Genomic DNA, 23,942 nt, shown 5'->3' on the forward strand with positions numbered 1-23,942 from the left:
AAATACAAATATAGACCATTTTTAACATTTCCATGAAATCAAGTTATAAATCAGGCCATTCTAAAGGGAATCATGTTTTCTCACACTACTCTACAGAAGTGCTACACACCTGTATAGCTTTCTTGGGTTGGGTGTAAGAGATTGTATTTATTTGTTCATTTGTACAAAGATTGGCATCAAACGACTAATGGCTAGGCCAGAAAAATTCCACTGAAACAAAAATTAACTACAAAGATGTAAACCTTTGAAATTAATCAAAATAGTAATGTGACTGAAGTTCCATATAAATACACCAACCAAACCTCTAGTTCTGGAGATAAGTAAAACTTCATCTTAAGAAATCTTGTCACCAGCACTCACTTTCACTAGATGGCAAATCCCATATATACCAGGATATAAAATATGAAAAGACCCATATGAAGGAAAAGACTATAGTTGTACATGCCTTCATTTAACAGTATACTCCAGAGGGGAAAAAATACTCATGTATTTTATATAGAGTGTACCAGACAGGTAAGGAAGGCTTACTCTTTTGACAAAGACCCTAAGGAATTATCATTTGCAAGGTATATTCCTTTGAAAATCTGGATACCAACTCTTTCTGGTTTGCAAGATACAATGTTGAGGTTTTTGTCTTCAGAAACCTCCTATGAAAGTCACTGCTCAGAGACAAGCAAGGGCTCTTTAGTCAGGTAACTACTTGTGTGTTGATTTAAAATCCTTCCAAAGATAACCCTCTCTGCTGTGAAGAGGCCTTCTTAGCACTGCACAATTCATTCATCATCCTTAGCTTCTGTTGAAAAAAATTTAGCTGTTCACCTCTCTCTAAAGATCAAACCCACTGTGTTCAAGACAAATTGCTTCCTTCTTAGAACTTTAAAAATATATATTTACTTCTAAGTCCTAATGAAGATATATGACTTCAAAAGCTATAAAATAGAAGTCCCAGATACAGCATGAATCCCAAGAAAGGTCAGCTAGGTTGTAGACATAAGAGGTTTCTGCTGCCTTGAATCAATCCCTCAAAGTATTCCTCCAAGCTCTCTGCAGTCTGTGCTAACCAGCAGCCTTGGGGGGTCAAGGAAGGGCCATCTGTTGGAAATGACTTTCACCTCTGAGACAGCAACCGAACAATGAGATGATTTTTTTTTTTCCTGCAAAAGAGGATGCTTCTACACTCCTTTCATTCAGTATGTTCAGAGGGGAAGACCAAAATGGCAGCAGAAAATGCTTTCCACAAAAGATGCAATAACAATTCTCTTTACTCAAGCCCTTAGAAGGGAAGTGGCTAAGAGTTTTCTACCAGACAAGGAAATAGTCTGAGACATCAAGGTCCAGAAGAGTTCAAACCTCCTCCACTCAATCAGGTACAAAGGCAGCACTTTGAAAGACTTATACCAGCTCCCTCTTTTCTCCCTGAACCTTAGTGATGCACATCTCAGTCAGAGGTCTTCACAGCACCTTTATGGAAAAGTGAGGGGGACATGAAGGGTAATCCCGAGCAATTTTCAAAAGGCCATTCAGCAAGACAGCGGCAGATAAGGAAACATCTTCCTGATTCTGATAACTACATTTCATTTTCTCTTAACACAAATATTGATCCCGGAGGCCTAACCATTAGATTAGCACAGTAAAACAAACTGCTCTTTTCAAGAAACCCAGTTGAAAATGTTACATAGAAAAGTAAATTACCAGCTCAACAAGAATCTTTATTGTCTTCAGCACATTCCAGGCCTGAGTAATCTCTCCTGGCCCTGGGAAGTACAGATTCAGGTCAAGTAGTTTTCAAACCTGACTCTGTGATGCCTCTTTAGAGAGCTCTGGGGGAGTAAGAAGAGCCAGATGGGACTCTGCCTTTCAACCCCAACTTCAGCCAGAAAAGCTCCAAGTGCATCTGCTCAAAGACATTCATGGTTTTTAAATATTTTCAACAATTTAAGTAATTAGATTCCTTTAAAAATGAAGGAGGACTTCCTTGGCATTCCAATGGTTAAGACTCTAAGCTCCCACTGTAGGGGGTACAGGTTTGAGTCCTGGTCCTAGTCGGGGGAAGATCCCACATGCCAAGTGGCACAGTAAAAAAAAAAAATGAAGGAAAAGAAGCAAAAAGAAGTTAAATAACTAGAGAGAAGCATGGGTGAAAGAATGAGTGGTATAAATCAGTATGTAAAGCAAGCAATCAATGCTTGGGGTTTAAAGAAGAAAATAAGGTGAGCTTGGATGGTCCTAGGACCCAGGAAGATGAGCACTTTCAAGAGGTGATCCTCACAAGGGCATAGTACAAACCCAAGAGGGACTTGGCTGATTGACTTAAGATTGGTTCTCTTCCTTTGAACCTCATTTTCCTAAAATAGGTGAAATAGCAAACAGTACCATGACTGTTGACCTCTTTTGTCATAAATACATTTACCCTCCTACAAATTAACCTAAGTGATTCTTTTCCTTTTCTTCTCTTTCAGTTCTAAACTTCTCCTTTCCTGGGCTACCTCTTCAAATCCCAACCCTTCTATGAGGTTTTATTCTGAATGAGTAAAACCAGTTTGGTTCCACACAATTGCATGTACTATATATATATGGGCTTCCCTAGTGGCTCAGATGGTAAAGCGTCTATCTGCAATGCAGGAGACCTGGGTTAGATCCTTGGGTTGGGAAGATCCCTAGAGAAGGAAATGGCAGCCCACTCCAGTATTCTTTCTTGCCTGGAAAATCCCATGGATTGCAGAGCCTGGTAGACTACCATCCATGGAGTCGCAAAGAGTCGGACACGACTGAGCGACTTCACTTTCATTTATATTATCCAAAAGCATCAATTCAGTCTTGCATCTATGGCCAGTTCTGTCTCATGGAAAATGTCTGGAAAGAATACTCACAATAATACAAGAGATAATTTTAAACTGTGTGTTCCCTCCATACACTGGTACAGTGGAATCAGATGATATAAGGATTATAGAGCTAGAGGGTCCTTAAGAGACCACTCTAAACCACCAACACCACTTTCATAGAGCAACATCTTACACTCTTGACAATAAGAAACAGTTTAAAACGCATCCAGAGATAAACTTTAACACACATTTTAAATAGGATTGTTCCCCTGCCTTCTCTTCTCAGTTTCCATTTCTGTATTCTGTCCTCATATTTTCAATTTTTTATTTCTATTTGTTATCTTTTGACCCTTCTTTATACTCTTCTTGGTTTTGCATATCCTCCTCTCATCTTGAAATGTCAAACCATCTACTAGATTTTGACAAAAAACAACATTTTATACTAAAAACTTAACTGGGTGTCTGAGTTGCTTTTTCCCAAATTACTTGAAGCCTACTAGCAAATAAACAGTATTGTTAACATCCTAGCATACTCTTTCACTCATTTTTCTTTTTTTTTTTTGACTGTACCTTTCAGCATGTGGAACTTTCTCAATCAGGGCTTGAACACCTGCCCCCTGCAGTGGAAGTGCAGACTCTTAACGACTGGGCCACTAGGGAAGTCCCTCACTAATTTTTCTATGTAGAAGGATAAATAGATAGGTTCAGAATCTTACTGACCACATTTTAAAAAACTTTTTTATTCAACAATATATTTTGGACATCTTTTTATATCATTAAGCTAGATCAACATCGTTATTTCCATACTTTTCTAGTATTTCATCATCCATATGCAATAACATTTAAATCAAGGATTAATTCTGCCTTCCAAGAAGTTGCTTTCCCCTCTTTAACTCACTATCCTTATAAGTGCTGATCTTATCTTCCTAAAATACAGGAAGGACCATGCTTCTCCTCTTTTTATAATCCTTCTACTGCTCTTTGCTCTACTGCTCGAAACTCCTTCCAGCACATACAAGCTCTCCTCAAACCTGGTCTAGCCTAGGTTTCCTGTTCCATTCCCAGCCTCCCATTTCTCACAACCCCTAACATAACAAACTTCTCATCATTTCCTGATCACTGCATGGAAATCCAAGCTTCTGTGCTTTTCCTGCTACCTAGGGTGTCCTTCCCCACCTTTTCTACCTGGTAAATTCCCACTCCTCTTAAGATCCTCCTTTATAGCCTCCACATCACCTCACTAGAGCCAGACACCCTGGAATGTGAAGTCAAGTGGGCCTTAGGAAGCATCACTACGAACAAAGCTAGTGGACATGATGGAATTCCAGTTGAGCTATTTCAAATCCTGAAAGATGATGCTGTGAAAGTGCTGCACTCAATATGCCAGCAAATTTGGAAAACTCAGCAGTGGCCACAGGACTGGAAAAAGTCAGTTTTCATTCCAATCCCAAAGAAAGGCAATGCCAAAGAATGCTCAAACTACCGCACAATTATACTCACCTCACACGCTAGTAAAGTAATGCTCAAAATTCTCCAAGCCAAGCTTCAGCAATACATGAACTATGAACTTCCTGATGTTCAAGCTGGTTTTAGAAAGGGCAGAGGAACCAGAGATCAAATTGCCAACATCTGCTGGATCATGGAAAAAGCAAGAGAGTTTCAGAAAAACATCTATTTCTGCTTTGTTGACTATGCTAAAGCCTTTGACTGTGTGGATCACAATAAACTGGAAAATTCTGAAAGAGATGGGAATACCAGACCACCTGACCTGCCTCTTGAGAAATCGGTATGCAGGTCAGGAAGCAACAGTTAGATTTGGACATGGAACAACAGACTGGTTCCAAATTGGGAATGGAGTATGTCAAGGCTGTATATTGTCACCCTGCTTATTTAATTTATATGCAGAGTACATCCTGCAAAATTCTGGGCTGGATGAACCACAAGCTGGAATCAAGATTGCCGGGAGAAATATCAATAACCTCAGATATGCAGATAACACCACCCTTATGGCAGAAAAATAAAGTCAGCCATTGTTTCCACTGTTTCCCCATCTATTTGTCATGAAGTGATGGGCCCAGATGCAATAATCTTAATTTTCTGAATGTTGAGTTTTAAGTCAACGTATTCAATCTCCTCTGAATCCCAAGGGGGGACTGTATTTCCACCCATCACAGTTGTGTCCTTGATACAATGACAGCAATTAAAACTGCTAACCTATTTTTCATCCTCCATGTTCAACTCGAAGGTAACACCTCAGATATGCAGGGAATTGTCCTAAGGATAGTGTCATTGATATTATTTCAACCCTTCCAACTGGTAGGAGGGAATGGTGAGTTCAGGCATTATGTCCAGCATTCTGTCACTATCCACAAACATCCTGGAAGAGGCACCAACTGTGGGAGAAGTCAACACTGTTCTAGGAAACAATACAAGCCCGACAACAGCATCTAAATAAACATTCAGGTGTGAATTTTGGCAAATATGAGGTATTTTATTAGTTTTATCATTATACGTGACTTCCTTTTTCCTTTCCTTCCCAAGGAAGAATATACAGCTCTCAGAACAGAATCAACCAAGAAATATCAAATGCCATAGTCTTAGTCTTAGATTGTGTTTTCGGAGTGGGTGGCAGCAGGGAGAGAAGCTGTCTAGATAACATCGGCTTCAGTGATATCAGTGTTCAGTTTTCAATTTCCTCTTAGGGTTTCTAGGTTTAGGGGAGCATGGTGATTCTTTTTTTCAGTAAAATAAGAGTCCTACAGCACTGCAATACTAAACATGTTGTATTTTGGTTTGCTTTGTATTGTTTTCATTGCTTCCGATTGCCACTGATTTATTGAATGTTTGCCTTCTTAAATGTGGTTTACATGGAAACCAAAATGCAATAAAATCAAAATCAACATTGCAATAAAGTGGGTCTGAAAAAATAAATAAATGGTGCCAACTTAATGATACTCAATCTCAGGTTTCCCTTGAAAGTCAATGAGAACCATTTTCCTTTATTGTTCTATTTTTTTTTTAAAACTGTAACAAATAGCAAAGTGTAAAAATCTTAAGTGCACAACTCAATAAATTTCCACAAGCCAAGCCCATCAATATAACCAGTACCTAGTGGGGCACCACAAAAACCCACTATGTAAGCCCTATTCTGGTCGAATTATACATGAACTTAGCCTGTTTTCGAATTTTACGTAAATGGATTCATACAGTGCCCCTCCTTTTGTGTCTGCTTTCTTTCACTCCAAGTTATACTGGTGAGATTCATCTTTGTTCTTGCTTACGGAAACAGTGTGTTCATTGTCACTGCTATATAGAACAACCCCTTTTTCATTATTGTTTCAGAAGCATCTAAACAAACAAGTGTTCTGAGGAAATAACATGGATCCCAGTGTTAAAATATAAAAGCTTTAGTCAAAGAGGAAACAGTGACTAAGATGACCTTTAGAAACAGCTTGAAGTCAATTGTCAAGAAGCAGCTGTCTGAAGAAAGAAGTGGAATAGTAAAAAGCAGTCTGTGAGATAAGCCAGAAGAGCAAGCTTGGGAAGAAATGCCCAGAACTGAGCCAAGGATCTTGGTTCAAAATAAAATAAAATGCGGCCTTCTGAAAAGGTTTGATTTAGGTTGTCTCTGCCTCATGTCTTCAGCAAAATCTTTCTCTGCCGGTGGAGTTCTGCCTCCAAAGCCCAGTGGTTGGGAAGGCAGGATCTCCATAAAGGACCAGATTACCACATCTTTTCCACACATTGTATAATATTTGACAAAACAATTCCTTGCACAAAAAGACATCTGCATTCTATTTCTGCCTCTTTTAAACACAAGTTATCAAAAACTTCTTTGTAAGTCTTAGATATTACCATTATGGCGAACTATTGCTTTATAAAAGCTTATAAATTACTAAACCTTTATTGCCAGCTAATTCTGATATTTAAGATAATGAAATTTTTACTAGTGCTTCTTTAAACTATCTTCATTTAAAACATTTTTATTCTACTATGAAGATGTTTATTAGAGCAATTATCAAAATGTTCCCATAAATATTGATGCCATATTATGAAAACAAAATACCCCTTTCTTCTTCCTTAAAAAAATTCACACATAAAATAACCTATTGCTAGTTTAAAAAACAATTCATTTGAAATATTACATTTGCTATCATTTTAAAAAGATAGTAATTGATTCCAGTAGTCCAGAAAATATTTATTCTGTGAATCTAAGCTTTCCCCTGCATCTTTCTCCTTACACAAGTTTACCTAAACCTGTCACATATTTCAAGGGTTCTGGCTTAAAATAGTTACCAGGAATGAGAATAGACACATTGAAATATTTACCTGGGTATTAGTAGAAGAGAGTAGAAATGATTGTCAGCACATGAGTAATATGAATTCTTGGTTTAAAACAAAATCCACAAGTAAAAGGACACAGCGCCCAAAATTCATTTCATTGGCTACTAAAATATACTAAATTAAAAATGGTCATAAATTAATCTAGCTCCTTCCATCAAAAGATGGAGTCTCTTTCCTCACAATGACAGGCTGAGTCAACTTGGGACTGCTCTGACCCATAGGCAGAAGTGACACTGTGTGACTCTGAGCTCAGACCTTAAAGAGGCCTTGAAACTTTGCTCTCACCTCCTGGACTTGCTGCTTTCACAAGAGAAAGATTGTGAAGCAGGATGTTCGTGTGGAACAAAGACAAGTCCTCTCAGCTGAAGTCCTTGACTGTGATGGGGAAACCATGGGTGATGAGTGAAATCCATTTCTCCTGCCTTCACTAATCAAGGTCATTCTGAGATGTCCCTCAGCAGGGGAAGGAGAGGGTGGGATGAACAGAGAAAGTAGCATTGACATTTATACACTATCATGTGTAAAATAGATAGCCAGTGGGAAGTTGCTATATAACACAGGGAGCCCAGCCTAGTGCTCTGTAATATCCTAGAGGGGTGGGATGAGGGGAGGGGAGAGAGACTCAAGAGGGAGGAATATAGGTTTAATTATGGCTGATTCATGGTGTTTTACAGCAGAAACAAATACACGGTAAAGCAATTTTCCTCCAACTAAAAAATAAATTTAGAAAAAGATTTGCATGGCCTTCAAGTAACACATAACCTAAGCAAAAAGTTGATTGCTCAACTTATTGGCCAAGAAAGTGGAATCAGCTGTGTCTATTTCAACTGAGTTGGTTAAGACCGGATAGGACCTCCGACCCTCCAACTCAGCATGCTCAGAGTCATCTCAGTGCCATTTGCACATGCAGAGGACTGGAGCTGAGTTATGCCTGTGCAGAACATGATCACACCCTTTTCCAGTCACCTTTCCCCACAGTCCAACACCCTCCATGCCTCAGACCTAGCCCATGAATATACCGCTTCTTTATCCCGTGAATCCCAGCCCCTTACCCTGGCAAAGCATATTTAAGATTTGTTTGGTCTCCTTAGTTGGCTGCCTTTGAATAAACCCACTCTTTGCTGCAAACCTGTCTTAGCATTTTGGTGTACTGTGTGTCAGGCAAAACAAACCTGGTTTGGTAACAATAATTAATATACGTGTCAACTCACCTGGCCTAAGAGATGCTCAGAAAGCTGGTAAAACATTATTTTGAGTGTGTCTGTAAGGGCAGTTCTGGAAGAGATTAGCATTTGATTCAATAGACTGAGTTAAGAGAATCTGAGCTAACCAATGCAGGTAGGCATCATCAAATCCGTTGGAACATACAGGCAAAGAAAGGGTGAATTCTTTCTGTTTTTAAACTGGGACATCCATCTTCTCCTGTTCTCAGTCATCAGAGCTCCATATTCTCATGCTTTAGGCTTGCCTGGTTCTTCAGCCTGTAGATGGCAGATTGTGGGACTTCTCAGCCTCCATAACTGTGTAAGACAATTCCTATAATAAATCTCCTCTACTATGTTTATATGTGGGCTTCCCAGGCAGCACAATGGTAAAGAATCCCCTGCCAGTGCAGGAGATGCAAAAGACACAGGTTCAATCCCTGGGTTGGGAAGATCCTAGGAGTGGGAAATGGCAACCCATTCCAGTATCTTTGCCTGGAAAATTCCATGGGCACAGGAGCCTGGTGGGCTATAGTCCATGTGGTCGCAAAGAGTCAGAGATGACTGAGAAACTGAGCGTGCATGCACACACACACACACACACTATATATATATATACACACACACATACCACATGCTGCTGCTACTGCTGCTAAGTCGCAGCAGTCGTGTCCAACTCTGTGTGACTCCACAGATGGCAGCCCAACAGGCTCCTCTGTCCCTGGGATTCTCCAGGCAAGAATATTGGAGTGGGTTGCCATTGCCTTCTCCATATATACTACATATATATATATCCTATTTCCTATTGGATCTGTTTCTTTGGAGAATCCTGACTAATGTATAGTTGACCTTTGAATGATGCCAGGATACCAATGCTCCATGCACTTTAAAATCCACTTTAAAATCCACGTAATAATTTAAAGTCAGCTCTCCATCTCTAGATCTGCTGTTCTGCAGCTGAGGTTCCCTCGCATCCTGGATTTAACCAACCATGGACACATAGTACCACATAATTTACTATTGAAAAAAATCCATACTTTAATCTATGTTGTTCAAGTCAACTATGTGTGTGCTCAGTCATTCAGTCGTGTCCAACTCTTTGTGACCCCATGGACTGTAGCCCACCAGGTTCCTCTGTCCATGGGATTTTCCAGGCAAGAATACTAGAGAGGGTTGCCAGTTCCTCCTCCAGGAGATCTTCCCAACCCAGGGATTGAACCTACATCTCCTGTGTTTCCTGCATTAGCAGGTGGATTCTTTACCACTGAGCCACCTAGGAAGCCCTCAAGTCAACTGTATTAACCATCAATCAAATCTCAGAAGACAACTTCTTAAATACACTCCAAAAGGACAGCAAAAGAACTGCCTACCTGAATCCAGCACAACTTTTTTTTTCTTCTATTTTTTGGCCTCACCCTATGGCATGTGGGATCTTAATTGCCTGACCAGTGACTGAACTCATGTACCCTATAGTTGAAGCACAATGTCTTAACCACTGGACTGCCAAGGAAGTCTCCAGCCCAACTTTTTGATCAAATAAGTTATTGATTTAAGCCACCAAATTTTGTAAATTAATTGATTTATTTTAATTGGAGGCTAATTACTTTACAATATTGTGGTGGTTTTTGCCATACATTGTCATGAATCAGCCATGGGTGTACATGTGTCCCCCTGATCCAAAACCCCCTCCCATTTCCCTCCCCATCCCATCATGCATCAAACTTGGATTGGTCATCTATTTCACATATGGTAATATACATGTTTCAGTGCTATTCTCTCAAATCATCCCATGCTCACCTCCCAGAGTCCAAAAGTCTGTTTTTTATATCTGTGTTTCTTTTGCTGTCTCACATATAGAGTTGTCCTTACCATCTTTCTAAATTCCATATATAAGTGTTAATATACTGTATTGGTATTTTTCTTTCTGACTTTCTTCACTCTATATAATAGGCTCCAGTATCATCCACCTCATTAGTACTGACTCAAATTTAATAGCGGAGTAATATTTCATTGTGTATATGTACCACAGCTTTCTTATCCATTCATCTGCTGATGGATATCTAGGTTGCTTCCATGTCCTGGCTATTATAAACAGTGCTGCGATGAACATTTGGGTACACGTGTCTCTTTCAATTCTGGTTTCCTTGGTGTGTATGCCCAGCAGTGGGATTGCTGGGTCATAAGGCAGTTCTATTTCCAGTTTTTCAAGGAATCTCCACACTGTCCTTCATAGTGGCTGTACTAGTTTGCATTACCACCAAATGTGTAAGAGGGTTCCCTTTTCTCCACACTCTCTCCAGCATTTATTGTTTGTAGACTTTTTGATAGCAGCCATTCTGACTGGCGTGAGATGGTACATCATTGTGGATTTGATCTGCATTTCTCTGATAATGAGTGATGTTGAACATCTTTTCATGTGTTTGTTACCCATCTCTATGTCTTCTTTGGAGAAATGTCTGTTTAGTTCTTTGGCCCATTTTTTTTTGGGGGGGGGTTCCTTTATTTTTCTGGAATTGAGCTGCAGGAGCTGCTAGTATATTTTTGAGATTAATTCTTTATCAGTTGCTTTGTTTGCTATTATTTTCTCCCATTCTGAAGGCTATCTTTTCACCTTGCTTATAGTTTCCTTCATTATACAAAAGACTTTAAGTTTAATTAGGTCCCAATTGTTTATTTTTCCTTTTATTTCTATTACTCTGGGAGGTGGGTCATAGAGGATCTTGCTGTGATTTATGTCAGAGAGTGTTCTGCCCATGTTTTCCTCTACTTTCTGCTCTTATATTAAGATCTTTAATCCATTTTGAGTTTATCTTTGTGTATGGTGTTAGAAAGTGTTTTAGTTTTATTCTTTAACAGGTGATTGACAAGTTTTCCCAACACCAATTGTTAAAGAGATTGTCTTTTCTCCATTGTATATTTTTGCCTCCTTTATCAAAAATAAGATGTCCATAGATGCATGGATTCATTTCTGGGCTTTCTATTTTGTTCCATTGATCTATATTTCTGTCTTTGTACCAGTACCATACTGTTTTGATGACTGTAGCTTTGTAGTATAGTCTGAAGTCAGGCAGGTTGATTCCTCCAGGTCCATACTTCTCAAGATTGCTTTGGCTATTCAAGGTTTTTTGTGTTTCCATACAAATTGTGAAATTATTTGTCCTAGTTCTGAGAAAAATACCATTTGTAGCTTGATAGGGGTTGCATTGAATCTATAGATTGCTTTGGGTAGTATATTCATTTTCCCTATATTGATTCTTCTGATCCATGAACAGGGTATATTTTTTCATCTATTTGTGTCATGTTTTATTTCTTTCATCAGTGTTTTATAGTTTTCTACATATAGGTCTTTTGTTTCTTTAGGTAAATTTATTCCTAGGTATTTTATTCTTTTCATTGCAATGGTGAATGGTATTGTTTCCTTAATTTCTCTTTCTGTTTTCTTATTGTTTAGTGTATAGAAATGCAAGGGATTTCCATGTATTAATTTTATATCCTACAAATTTACTATATTCATTGATTAGCTCTAGTTATTTTCTGGTGGTATCTTTAGGGTTTTCTATGTAGAGGATCATATCATCTGCAAACAGTGAGAGTTTTACTTCTTCTTTTCCAATCTGGATTCCTTCTATTTCTTTTTCTTCTCTGATTGCTGTAAGCCACCAAATTTGACGAAGTTTCATTTCACAGCAAGAGATACCTTAGACAGGCACCCAGAGCCCATTTTATTATGTAACATAACAACTGAGTACGGAAAACTGGCTGATGTATTTGGAATTTTACTATCATATCTCCAACTTTAAATTTCTACAGCACTTTGCTTCCAAATTTAGGCCCAATGTATTTCTAATCAGGACAATTCTAGTTGACTCCTGATTTCTGTGCCTGCTCCCATTTACTTCCTATACCAGTCTAATCTCCACATCACCACCAAATTATCTAGGATCATAATTAAAATTCTCCCTGCTATTATTCTTCCACTTATACATTTCTGTCTATGGGATAAAATTCTGAGCCTCCCTTTCAAAACATTTATTCTACCAACTAGGGTTGCTCCCAAAGGTGGGCACATACCATGGCCTAGAAAGTTCCTCACAACATCTGTAACACCAAAGGAAACACTGAGGCATTAGGTGAAGCACTTAACAGGAGACTATGTCACCTTAAAGTTAGTGGAAACCTGCATGGAACTGCCCAGTATAACCAAAAGTGAAATCACAGGGCAGCCAACAAAATGTGAATCAACTAACCATTGTTGCTGCTGTTCCATGTCTAAGGTCATATCTGAAGATCCATTTCCTTCAAGATCTTTATATCAAAGTTCTCCTGGAAAAGTCCAGGAGCTCCCAAGGTGGTTGTTCAAACCGTGGGTTCCCATGAGTCAGGAATGGGATAACTGATATCATGCATTCCTTGATCCAGTGCAGAGAAGAACTCAAACATCACTTCTTGCAAAAATGGATATGCTGAACTTAGCCAAGAGGCAGCAAAAGCAAAAATAAACAGGACCTAATTAACCTTAAAAACTTTTTCATAGCAAAGGAAACTACTGACAAAATGAAAATACAGCCTTATGAATGGAGAAAATACTTGCAAGTAACATGATCAACAGGGGTTAATATTCAAAATATATAAGCAGCTGATACAATTCAATATTAATAAACAACCCAATTTAAAAATAGGTAGAATATCTGAATACACATTTTTCTGAAAAAGATATACAGATGACCAACAGATACATAAAAATATGCTCAACATTGTTCATCATCAGAGAAATGCAAATCAAAACCAGTATGAAAAACTGCCTCATACTTATCAGAATAACTATCATCAAAGAGATTACAAATAACAAATGTTAGAGAAGATGTGTAGAAAAGGGAACCTTCCTATACTGTTGGTGGGAATGTAAACTGGTGCAGCCACTGTGGAAAACAATATGGAGTTCCCTCAGAAAACTAAAAATAGAACTACCATGTGACCAAGCAATTTCACTCCTGGGTGTATATCTGAAGAAAACAGAAACACTTACTCAAAGAGCTGCACTCCAGTGTTCATAGTAGCTTTATTTATATTTGCCACAATACGGATGCATCCTAAATGTCCATCAGCAGACAAATGGATAAAGAAGATGTGGTATATCTTCAAGACACATGGACAGGAGAGTAAGAGGCACAAACTATATATAAAATAAGCTATAAGGATATATTGTACAGCACAGGGACTATAGCCAATATTTCATAATAACTAAACATGGAGAAATGCAAAAAAGCAAAATGGCTCTCTGGGGAGGCCTTACAAATAGCTGTGAAAAGAAGAGAAGTGAAAAGCAAAGGGGAAAAGGAAAGATAAAAGCATCTGAATGCAGAGTTCCAAAGAATAGCAAGAAGAGATAAGAAAGCCTTCCTCAGCGATCAATGCAAAGAAATAAAGGAAAACAATAGAATGGGAAAGACTAGAGATCTCTTCAAGAAAATTAGAGATATCAACAGAACATTTCATGCAAAGATGGACTCGATAAAGGACAGAAATGGTATGGACCTAACAGAAGCAGAAGATATTAAGAAGAGGTGGCAAGAATACTCAGAAGAACTGTACAAAAAAGAGCTTCATGACCAAGATAATCACGATGGTATGATCACTCACCTAGAGCCAGACATCCTGGAATGTGAAGTCAAGTGGGCCTTAGAAAGCATCACTATGAACAAAGCTAGTGGAGGTGATGGAATTTCAGTTGAGCTGTTTCGAATCCTGAAAGATGATGCTGTGAAAGTGCTGCACTCAATATGCCAGCAAATTTGGAAAACTCAGCAGTGGCCACAGGACTGGAAAAGGTCCGTTTTCACTCCAATCCCAAAGAAAGGCAATGCCAAAGAATGCTCAAACTACTGCACAATTACACTCACCTCACATGCTAGTAAAATAATGCTCAAAATTCTCCAAGCCAAGCTTCAGCAATACATAAACTGTGAACTTCCTGATGTTCAAGCTGGTTTTACAAAAGGCAGAGGAAAAAGAGATCAAATTGCCAACATCTGCTGGATCATGGAAAAAGCAAGAGAGTTCCAGAAAAACATCTACTTCTGCTTTATTGACTATGCCAAAGCCTTTGACTGTGTGGATCACAATAAACTGTGGAAAATTCTGAAAGAGATGGGAATATCAGACCACCTGACCTGCCTCTTGAGAAATCTGTATGCAGGTCGGGAAGCAACAGTCAGATTTGGACATGGAACAACAGACTGGTTCCAAATAGGAAAAGGAGTATGTCAAGGCTGTACATTGTCACCCTGCTTATTTAACTTATATGCAGAGTACATCATGAGAAACACTGGGCTGGAAGAAGCACAAGCTGGAATCAAGATTGCCGGGAGAAATATCAATAACCTCAGATATGCAGATGACACCACCCTTATGGCAGAAAGTGAAGAGGAACTAAAAAGCCTCTTGATGAAAGTGAAGGAGGAGAGTGAAAAAGTTGGCTTAAAGCTCAACATTCAGAAACCAAAGATCATGGCCTCTGGTCCCATGACTTCATGGGAAATAGACGGGGAAACAGTAGAAACAGTGTCAGACTTTATTTTGGGGGGCTCCAAAATCACTGCAGATGGTGACTGCAGCCATGAAATTAAAAGACGCTTACTCCTTGGAAGAAAAGTTATGACCAACCTAGACAGTATATTCAAAAGCAGAGACATTACTTTTCCAACAAAGGTCCGTCTAGTCGAGGCTATGGTTTTTCCAGTGGTCATATATGGATATGAGAGTTGGACTGTGAAGAAAGCTGAGCACTGAAGAATTGATGCTTTTGAACTGTGGTGTTGGAGAAGACTCTTGAGAGTCCCTTGGACTGCAAGGAGATCCAACCAGTCCATTCTAAAGGAGATCAGCCCTGGGTGTTCTTTGGAAGGAATAATGCTAAAGCTGAAACTCCAGTACTTTGGCCACCTCATGCGAAGAGTTGACTCATTGGAAAAGACTCTGATGCTGGGAGGGATTGGGGGCAGGAGGAGAAGGGGATGACAGAGGATGAGATGGCTGGATGGCATCACTGACTCTACAGACGTGAGTTTGAATGAACTCTGGGAGATGGTGACGGACAGGGAGGCCTGGTGTGCTGCGATACATGGGGTCTCAGAGAGTCGGACACAACTAATCGACTGAACTGAACTGAACTGAAACATGCAGTATAATCTATAAAAATTTTGAATCACTATGTTGTACACCTGGAACTAATATTGTGATTCAACTATTCTTCAATATGATAAAATTTTTAAAAAACAAAAATTGAATTATATTCCAAAACTAATTGTTCAGTACTTTTAAAGGGTCAAATCAAGTTTATTAAAAGGCAAAAACTAAGGGGTGTCACACACTGGAGACTGAGGAGACATTAATTAAACACAACATGAGAATCTGGATTGAATTGCAGACCAAGAAAAGAGCACTAGCGGAACAATTAGAAAATTCACATACAATCTATGTGTAAGGTAATAGCATCAATGCTAATTTGCTTATTTTTATAATTGCAGTGTGGTTTTGCAATGTATTATCACTTGAGGAAACTGAATGAAAGGTTATGAAAAATCTTGAAATGTTTGAAATATTTTGTAAATTTGAGATGACTTAAAAAGGGTGAAAAGTTTTAACTATTAAAATCAATAGGATAGAAGATGATGGAAAATTTAAGAGGAACCTTGAAAATAGATTACAAATGTCTTCTGTCCTATTTAAATGGCTATTGGCTGACCAGAGCAATGACTGGCCACACTGGTTTGGGGCCACCCTACACCACTCCCCATACACATACAACTTCTCAACTCTGTTTTGATTTGAATGTGTCACAAAATCCTCCGAATTTCAAAATAGCATTTCTCAAAATTCAATTTGATCCTATTGTATAAAATATCCTCTATAAATACTTCTTACAAGGGGTGAAGGAAAGGAGAGGGAAAGTCATACAAATGAGAGGCTATAAGCAGAATCACCTGTGTAACTTGTTTTTTCAAAACTCTCATGCCTAAGCCCTATGTCAAACCCTTCCCTAGTAGCTTAGCCGTAAATAATCTGCCTGCAATAAAGAAGATCCGGTTCGATTCCTGGGTGGGGAAGATCCTCTGGAGGAGGGCATGGCAACCCACTCCAGTAGTCTTGCCTGGAAAATTCCATGAACAGAGAAGCCAGGCAGGCTATAGTCCATGATGTCCCAAAGAGTCGGACACAATTGAAGGGACTGAACACACAGGATTCTGAGACATACCAGGAAAGTCTGCTGCTGCTAAGTCGCCTCAGTCGTGTCCAACTCTGTGCGACCCCATAGACGGCAGCCCACCAGGCTCCCCCGTCCCTGGGATTCTCCAGGCAAGAACACTGGAGTGGGTTGCCATTTCCTTCTCCAATGCGTGAAAGTGAAGTCGCTCAGTCGTGTCCGACTTTTTGCGACCCCATGGACTGCAGCCTACCAGGCTCCTCTGTCTATGGGATTTTCCAGGCAAGAGTACTGGAGTGGGGTCCCATTGCCTCCTCTGGCCAGGAAAGTCTGAGATCTGTTAATACCATCCACAAAAATGACTGGTCTCTGAAACAGGATGTGTTAACCACTAGATGGTGCCAGGATTCTGAGGATGGAATTTTCGTGTACATTTCCCTTTGAGTAAACAGTATATTCATTTTCCCTTTTATCTCTCTCCTCCACGTCTCTCCACCTTTTAGAAAAGGAGCATAACACACCAAAATAACTCAGCATCTTTCTCCTTGAACTTATTTCAGTTGTCTTCGTCTTTCTCTGAGCAGGGCTTGAGGAAGGCTGTTTTAGGGCTTGTTTTTCCCTTAGCATCTTCCTTTCTGAGCGGAAATGTTTGGAGGAGAGCTGTGACTTCAACATTTTGGTGTGGTAAGAGTAAGTTTGAGATGTTTATTTAATATGGGAAAAGTTAGGGGGAGATTATAAGATTTGATGGTCATTAGCACATAAATAGAATTTAGAGCCCTAAGGCTGGATAATATCACTTAGCGGACAAGTGTAGATAGAGAAGAGTGTTGAAGCTGAGCCCACTGATTACCCTGATGCTTGCTGCTGCTGCTAAGTTGCTTCAGTCATGTCCGACTCTGTGCGACCCCACAGATGGCAGCCCAGCAGGCTCTCCCGTCCCTAGGATTCTCCAGGCAAGAACACTGGTGCTTGATACTCTCTCAGTAAGACTGTAGTGGTTATTTATAACATGATGTAGTTAAGGTGGGAATAATAATACTCTATATGGTTATTGCAAGGAATAAATGAATATGTAAAATATCTAAATGCCAGACAGAGTAGACTATCAACAAGATATTATTTTTCTCCCTTATTTCATTCCTTGGTAAAAGTGGATTCTGCAGTACATTCCAATAGAATTAAAATATTTCCATTAGCTCAGATGTCTTTACAACTGAAGGAAATCTTAAGAAACATGTCTCCACATCTTCAAAATGAGGTTTTTGTAAGGTGTTCACAAGTTTCCAGGATCTCTGATAAGCCTGAGTTATTAAAGTTCAACAGATTTCTTACCACAAGGACCTACTGTATAGCATAGGGCACTGTAGTCAATATCTCATATTTCACCTATCATGAAAAAGAATCCAGAAAAGATATATATTAATATTTAAGTTAATATTTGCTAAAGCTTTTACCCATACCTCAAAGTTTCTCAATCAGTAGAAAATGTCTTTTACCAGTGATCAAAAGGACATTCAACTAACTTTTTAAAAAGCAATAGCTAATTTTTTCCCCTAATGTAAGATTACACCATGGAGAAAAAGAATAGTGCATCACAGAGTGCACTTTCTCACCAACATTTTGCAGAGACGACTGGAGCACAAGGACATCAAACCCTTGGCATGGACTTCTCTGGTGGCACAGTGGTTAAGAACCGACCTGCCAATGCAGAGAACACGGTTTCCATCCCAGGTCTGGGAAGATCACACGTGACTCGGAGCAACTAAGCCTGTGGGCCACAACTATTGAGCCTGCAATCTAAAGTCCTCCAGCCACAATTACTGAGCCTGTGTCCTCAACTACTGAAGTCCACACGTGCCTAGAGCCTGTGCTCTGCATCAAAGAGTAGCCCCCACTCGCCACAATTAAAGAAAGCCCGGGCAAAGAGAACGAAGACCCAGCGCAGCCAAAAATAAATAAATAAATAAATAAATAAAACCTTAGCATGCCTGGGGGTCCATCACACGTCAGGCATGAGCTGGATTGGAAGCCTAATTTGTCTTATACCAAAGAAGTCACAAGAGTTTGAATGCAAAGACATAGAACATGGTCGAGACAGGGATAAGAAGAAGGACTTCCAGAACAGACTTGACAAGGGTAAATGGCAGGTGCTGCTGTAGGATTTTCATGGGGAGTAGGAGGGCTGAAGGGGAAGCTGGGGAAGAGGGGGATGTGGTGGTAACAGCATGCTGAAAGTCAAAGTTGCTCAGTCATGTCTGACTTTTTGCGACCCCATGAAGTATACAGTCCATGGAATTCTCCAGGCCAGAATACTGGAGTGGGTACCCATTCCCTTCTCCAGGGAATCTTCCCAACTCAGGGGTTAAACCCAGGTCTTCTACATTGCAGGTGGATTCTTTACCATCTGAGCCACCAGGGAAGCCCAAGAGTATGCTGGTCTGTGTCTTTAAAAGATGTCCTCTACCCTACCTTACCTTAAAGCTACCTTTCCTTATTTCTGGTGAGAAAAGTCTTCTGAAGAATATTCAGCTATTCACACAGGAAGATTCCACTACAGTCTCCAAGTTCCCTCTGTTCACTTAGTGAAACTGAAGACACTCTCAAAGTTACTTTCATGTAACTCAAGCAGTTGACAACAGGTAAAATATAAGTGCACCTAAAAGGAGCTAGCTATTATCACCTTACTCCATTAGTGATAAGAATGTAGAATCTGAAGAAGTTGGCTATTGCTCTATAAAAAATCATCTCAAAACATATGGGTTTGAAATAGCTACTTATTGTTTATAAATCCACGTTAGCAGGTGGTTCTACTGATCTAGACCAATTAGATTCTGGCTGGACTCGGTCACGTGTCAAATAGCAGGTCAACCAGGAGCTGAGTGGTCTATGAAAGCTGGAATGACTCATCTGTGCTCCACCGGGTCTCACCTGGAACATGCCCCTAATTCAGGCATGTTGCCATGGTGACCACAGAAGAGCCAGAAAGGAAGCAGAAATACACATGGCTTCTTGACTCAGACCTGTCACCACATCATTCCTGCTACATTATATGGCCAAAGCAAGTCACAAAGGCAGCCCAAGTTAGAGGATCAGGGACTCCAAGGTTATCAGACAAACAGTATGGACAGAGGGAAGCCATTAATTTAACTGAGATCATTAGTGCCTTAATCTAACACAGGATGGAAGGGCAAATTTTGCATGCAAGAGTAGGAAAGAAATGATAGAGAATAAAATTATGTGTATATTTTACAATCTTATGCATGGAAGTCTCTAGTTCTATTATCTAGTTTTGAACTCTACAAGCAAATTGTACCCTTTCTGCTCTATGTAAACCTTCATCTTAGTATTTCCTATACAAATAAATCATCTCCCCACATACATTGTGCTGTGCAATGGTCTTAGATTAAAATGAATTAGATATTCTAAAATATTTACATTTGAGTTCAGTCAATTAGACTTTTGTCTGAAACAGAGCAGAAAAGGAAATTTAATGTCATTTTATTATTTTTCTAGTTAATGAGCAACTTAAGTGTCTGCATTAGTGTCATGGTAGAACAGCTAAAAAGAAGCAAGAATAAAAAAGATCAATTTCCCAGTAAATTTGGCTTTAAGTATAGCAGGTTTATCACCAGTAAGTATTTACTGAGCCTCCACAGTGAGGAAAGAACCATGATGAATACAGTATAAAACATGTTCTTAAAAAAAAAAGTATATTCTGATTACAGAAAGCACAGGTGAGACATGGGTGATAAAATATTGATGTTTATTTGATAAAATATCAAATGTGTTATGTTTAATTCAAATAAATATGAAAGTTATTACGCTGGGCATGTTTAAATAATATTCAGTCATGAACTTCAGGGAGTAAACTGAAGACCATTTAGGAAGAATTAGGGTAGAACCTTTGAGGTAGCAGGTACTTACCGTTTTCTAAAGTGAGGAAAGACATCAAATTTGGTGTAAGACAAAGATCACCATGAATAAGGGGTCAATGAAAGTAACCCCACATCAGCCTCAAGAAAAGATGAAGCTCCTGAGGTGATAAGATAACATTATCCTAGGAGTCACACAGAAAGTCTCTGTGGTCAATTGCTGACTCTCACATGTGGGTTTCAGATGTGGCTCATCTGTCCCTCTAACCAGACCCTGAAAGAGAAACTTTCTTATATATTATTTGTGAGGGAAGAACAGGCCACTTGGCTGAAAGGCCTATTATTGGCCACATCAGGAGTAAACTCAAAGTTCCTTCCTGACACTCTTCAGAGTTTCTTGAAGATTATTTAACCTCTAGAAGATGTGGAAAAGACAACAGGCTCTGGCAGCAAAGAGGAGCATGCAGCAGACATTCCAAGCACAGCTCATGCCCTGGAAGAGTAGGCTCCAGGGGAAAGCAGTGAGGCCAAAGAATCCTGACCTGGAACTGTGACAGGTCTCAGACCTGGAAAAAGTAGTTAAGTGTAGAATGTTGCCACTTTGCTGCATTAAAGGTCTTTTGGGTATCTCTAGGACAGAAAGTCTCCACAGGAAGGAGATCCTATCAGGGGTAGTTCCTATGTTTAATCATCAAGGATTTGAGCACAAACAAGAGTGGTCCCTGGTGCTCAGGAATCTCTGATATAAATGCCTTTTGCTTATAGGTTGATTGCAAAGGAGAACTGGTAGAATTTAAAGTTCTTCATGTCATTCAAGCTGAAGAGGGAGAACTCAAGCAGAGGGAGACCATGAACAATTCTAGGAAGGACTTGGAAGTATGGTTGCAACCTGGGACACAGTTTGTCCAGGAGAACTCATTATATGGATGATTCCATACTTGCACTGTTACTCATGCAACTTGCTGTGCAACTCTGCAAGTTTTGGTTTTAAGTTCCTTTTAATTTAGAAAGACACATTAGGTTTTAGGTTAGTTTCTTTGACTTCCTTATAAGCAGACACTGTAGATTAGGCTTTTGGTTTTTTGACTTTTACTGTGTTTATTAGTTCAAAGTTTGTAAAACTACTAGCAGGGCACCATGTATGTGGCAAGGCATTGAATTTTATTTTAATTCCTCTACAGTTCCAATTATGAATGCAACTGCTTAAATATCCCTCAAAGAATCCTATCTGCAAAAGATTCTCTTCTGGGAAGGCGATCAGTCTCAGCCTAGACCCAGGGCAATTAATAGAAGGCCTCAGAATGACATTTGAAGGCGTCACAATAGGTACACACGGACACTGTGAAGGCATACACTGCATGCGGCATGATGGGAACATAAAATGTAACATAATATGCCAGTAGGTTGAAGAAATCAGGAACAGGAACCATGTGTCTTATTTTCCTTTCAGAAAAACTGTATAATAGCGGAAAGACTTTGGATTCCATAGGCCTGCATTTAAATTTCAGCTCTGCTGCTGTTTAACTGAATGTGTGAACTAGCAAAAGAAGCTGTTTTTCTTGAGTTCAGTTCCCTTATCTCTGAAATGATGAGAAATATACCCGTTTCCTAGCATTACAGGAGGGTTAAATAAGTTTCTATATGTAAAGGGCCAGGAATACAGAAATTACACAACAAATAAATTCACTTCTACTCTTTATCCTCCCTCCCTGAAAACCTAACAAGAAACACTGGAACACAGTTTCTCAGAGAAATAGTCTATCGCCTCAGCCCCATGATGGTCCAGGCAACCACCAAACTCCACCTTACTCGATAGAGTTTGCACAGAAACATAGGGCAGAATTCAAACTCTGGTTTACCAGAAATCTCACAATGACCTCTGACCAGTCTGGGCTAAACTCTCCCTGTGGCTATGGAAGGGTAGATCAGCATCTATACCTAGGTTTGAGTCTCAGCTTGGTCACACACAAGCTGTGAGATGTGGGATGATTTCATGAAACTCACAAGCCTCAGCTTTCTCCTCCAGAAAATGAGGATGAGAACTCCTTTATGGGATATTTCCAGCATTGAACCAGAGAAGGCAATGGCACCCTACTCCAGTACTCTTGCCTGGAAAATCCCATGGAGCCTGGTAGGCTGCAGTCCATGGGGTCGCTAAAAGTTGGACATGGCTGAGCGACTTCACTTTCACTTTTCACTTTCATGCATTGGAGAAGGAAATGGCAACCCACTCCAGTGTTCTTGCCTGGAGAATCCCAGGGACGGGGGAGCCTGGTGGGCTGCCTTCTATGGGGTCGCACAGAGTCGGACACGACTGAAGCAACTTAGCAGCAGCAACAGTCAGCATTGAACACATACATGTTAAGAGGCATACCACTAGCTGTAGTCTCAAGTGGTGCTGCTGAAATGGGCAAGTTCACGAAATCCAATATTATGGATCTGATCTTGGCCAGATGCTACTCTAGACACAAAGTGGTCACATGAAGAACATTGATAATAGCACCTCAGGCCAACCCTACAATCATGCTCTGAGGGCTAGTATTGACCATAAACTGACAGCCACCATCAACAAGATGAAAATTGTTAAGAGGTCAAAGATCAAGCCTTTCATGAAAGTTTATAATTATAATCACCTCATGCCCCACAAGGTACTCTGTGGACATTCCCTTGGACAAAATCACTGTCAATAAGGATGTCTTCAGAGATCCTACTCTCAACAAGACACCAAGGTCAAATTCAAGGAGAGATATAAGACCCACAAGGACAAATGGCTCTTCCAGAAGCTGCAGTTTTAGGTTCGTCTTGTTTCAGTCATTTAAAATACCAAAAAAAAAAAAAAAGCCTACTACCATCACCACAAATTTGGTGATCTTTAAAAAACTCTGCTAATTTGTTACCCAATTAGGTCATCAGCTGCGTTTTTTATAATTAGTAGAGAATATTTTTCACTTATTTATTATCCATGTATATTTCTTCTTCCATAAATTTCACACTTCTATCCTGATTCACATCTTAAAGATACCATAAAATAACTTTTTAAGACTAAACTGACACAGACAGTACCATCACAGTCAGTTGTTGTAAATTCAGCCCAGCCTCACCATTCATTACTGGTTTTTCTTACTGTTACAAGATGAATGCTAAATTGAAGAAAAGCAATCAACAGTAAATAGAAACATATTGGTAAGTGAATCTCTTTCTCTTTGCCGGTCTTTAAGACTGGTCTTTTAGTTCATTCCCTTCTAAATGCTTGAAGATTTTGTAGAAAATCATTACTATTAATGTTCTTTGTTATATCACTATTAGAAACAGGTGAAATAAACAACCACCTAAAAAACATGATTTCAGGATTACCAAGAAGGATGAAGGGAAAATACCAAAAATGCTTGTCCTGGACTTATGTAGACCAGATCTTATGAAAAAGATAAAAACACACGTCTTCAAAAGAAACAGTGTTGATCAAATTAATCAATTGTTAACAAGTTTCTAATTATAT

The 23,942-nt window shown here is 39.4% G+C and overlaps 1 pseudogene; it reads left to right on the forward strand.

Moving 5' to 3' along the window:
- Nucleotides 1-22,852: 22,852 nt before the first annotated feature.
- On the forward strand, nt 22,853-23,241 carry LOC120864701 (annotated as a pseudogene).
- The last annotated feature ends 701 nt before the right edge of the window (nt 23,242-23,942 follow it).

The sequence above is a fragment of the Oryx dammah genome, unplaced genomic scaffold (assembly GCF_014754425.2).
Source record: "Oryx dammah isolate SB20612 unplaced genomic scaffold, SCBI_Odam_1.1 HiC_scaffold_5, whole genome shotgun sequence".
Classification (NCBI taxonomy): domain Eukaryota; kingdom Metazoa; phylum Chordata; class Mammalia; order Artiodactyla; family Bovidae; genus Oryx; species Oryx dammah.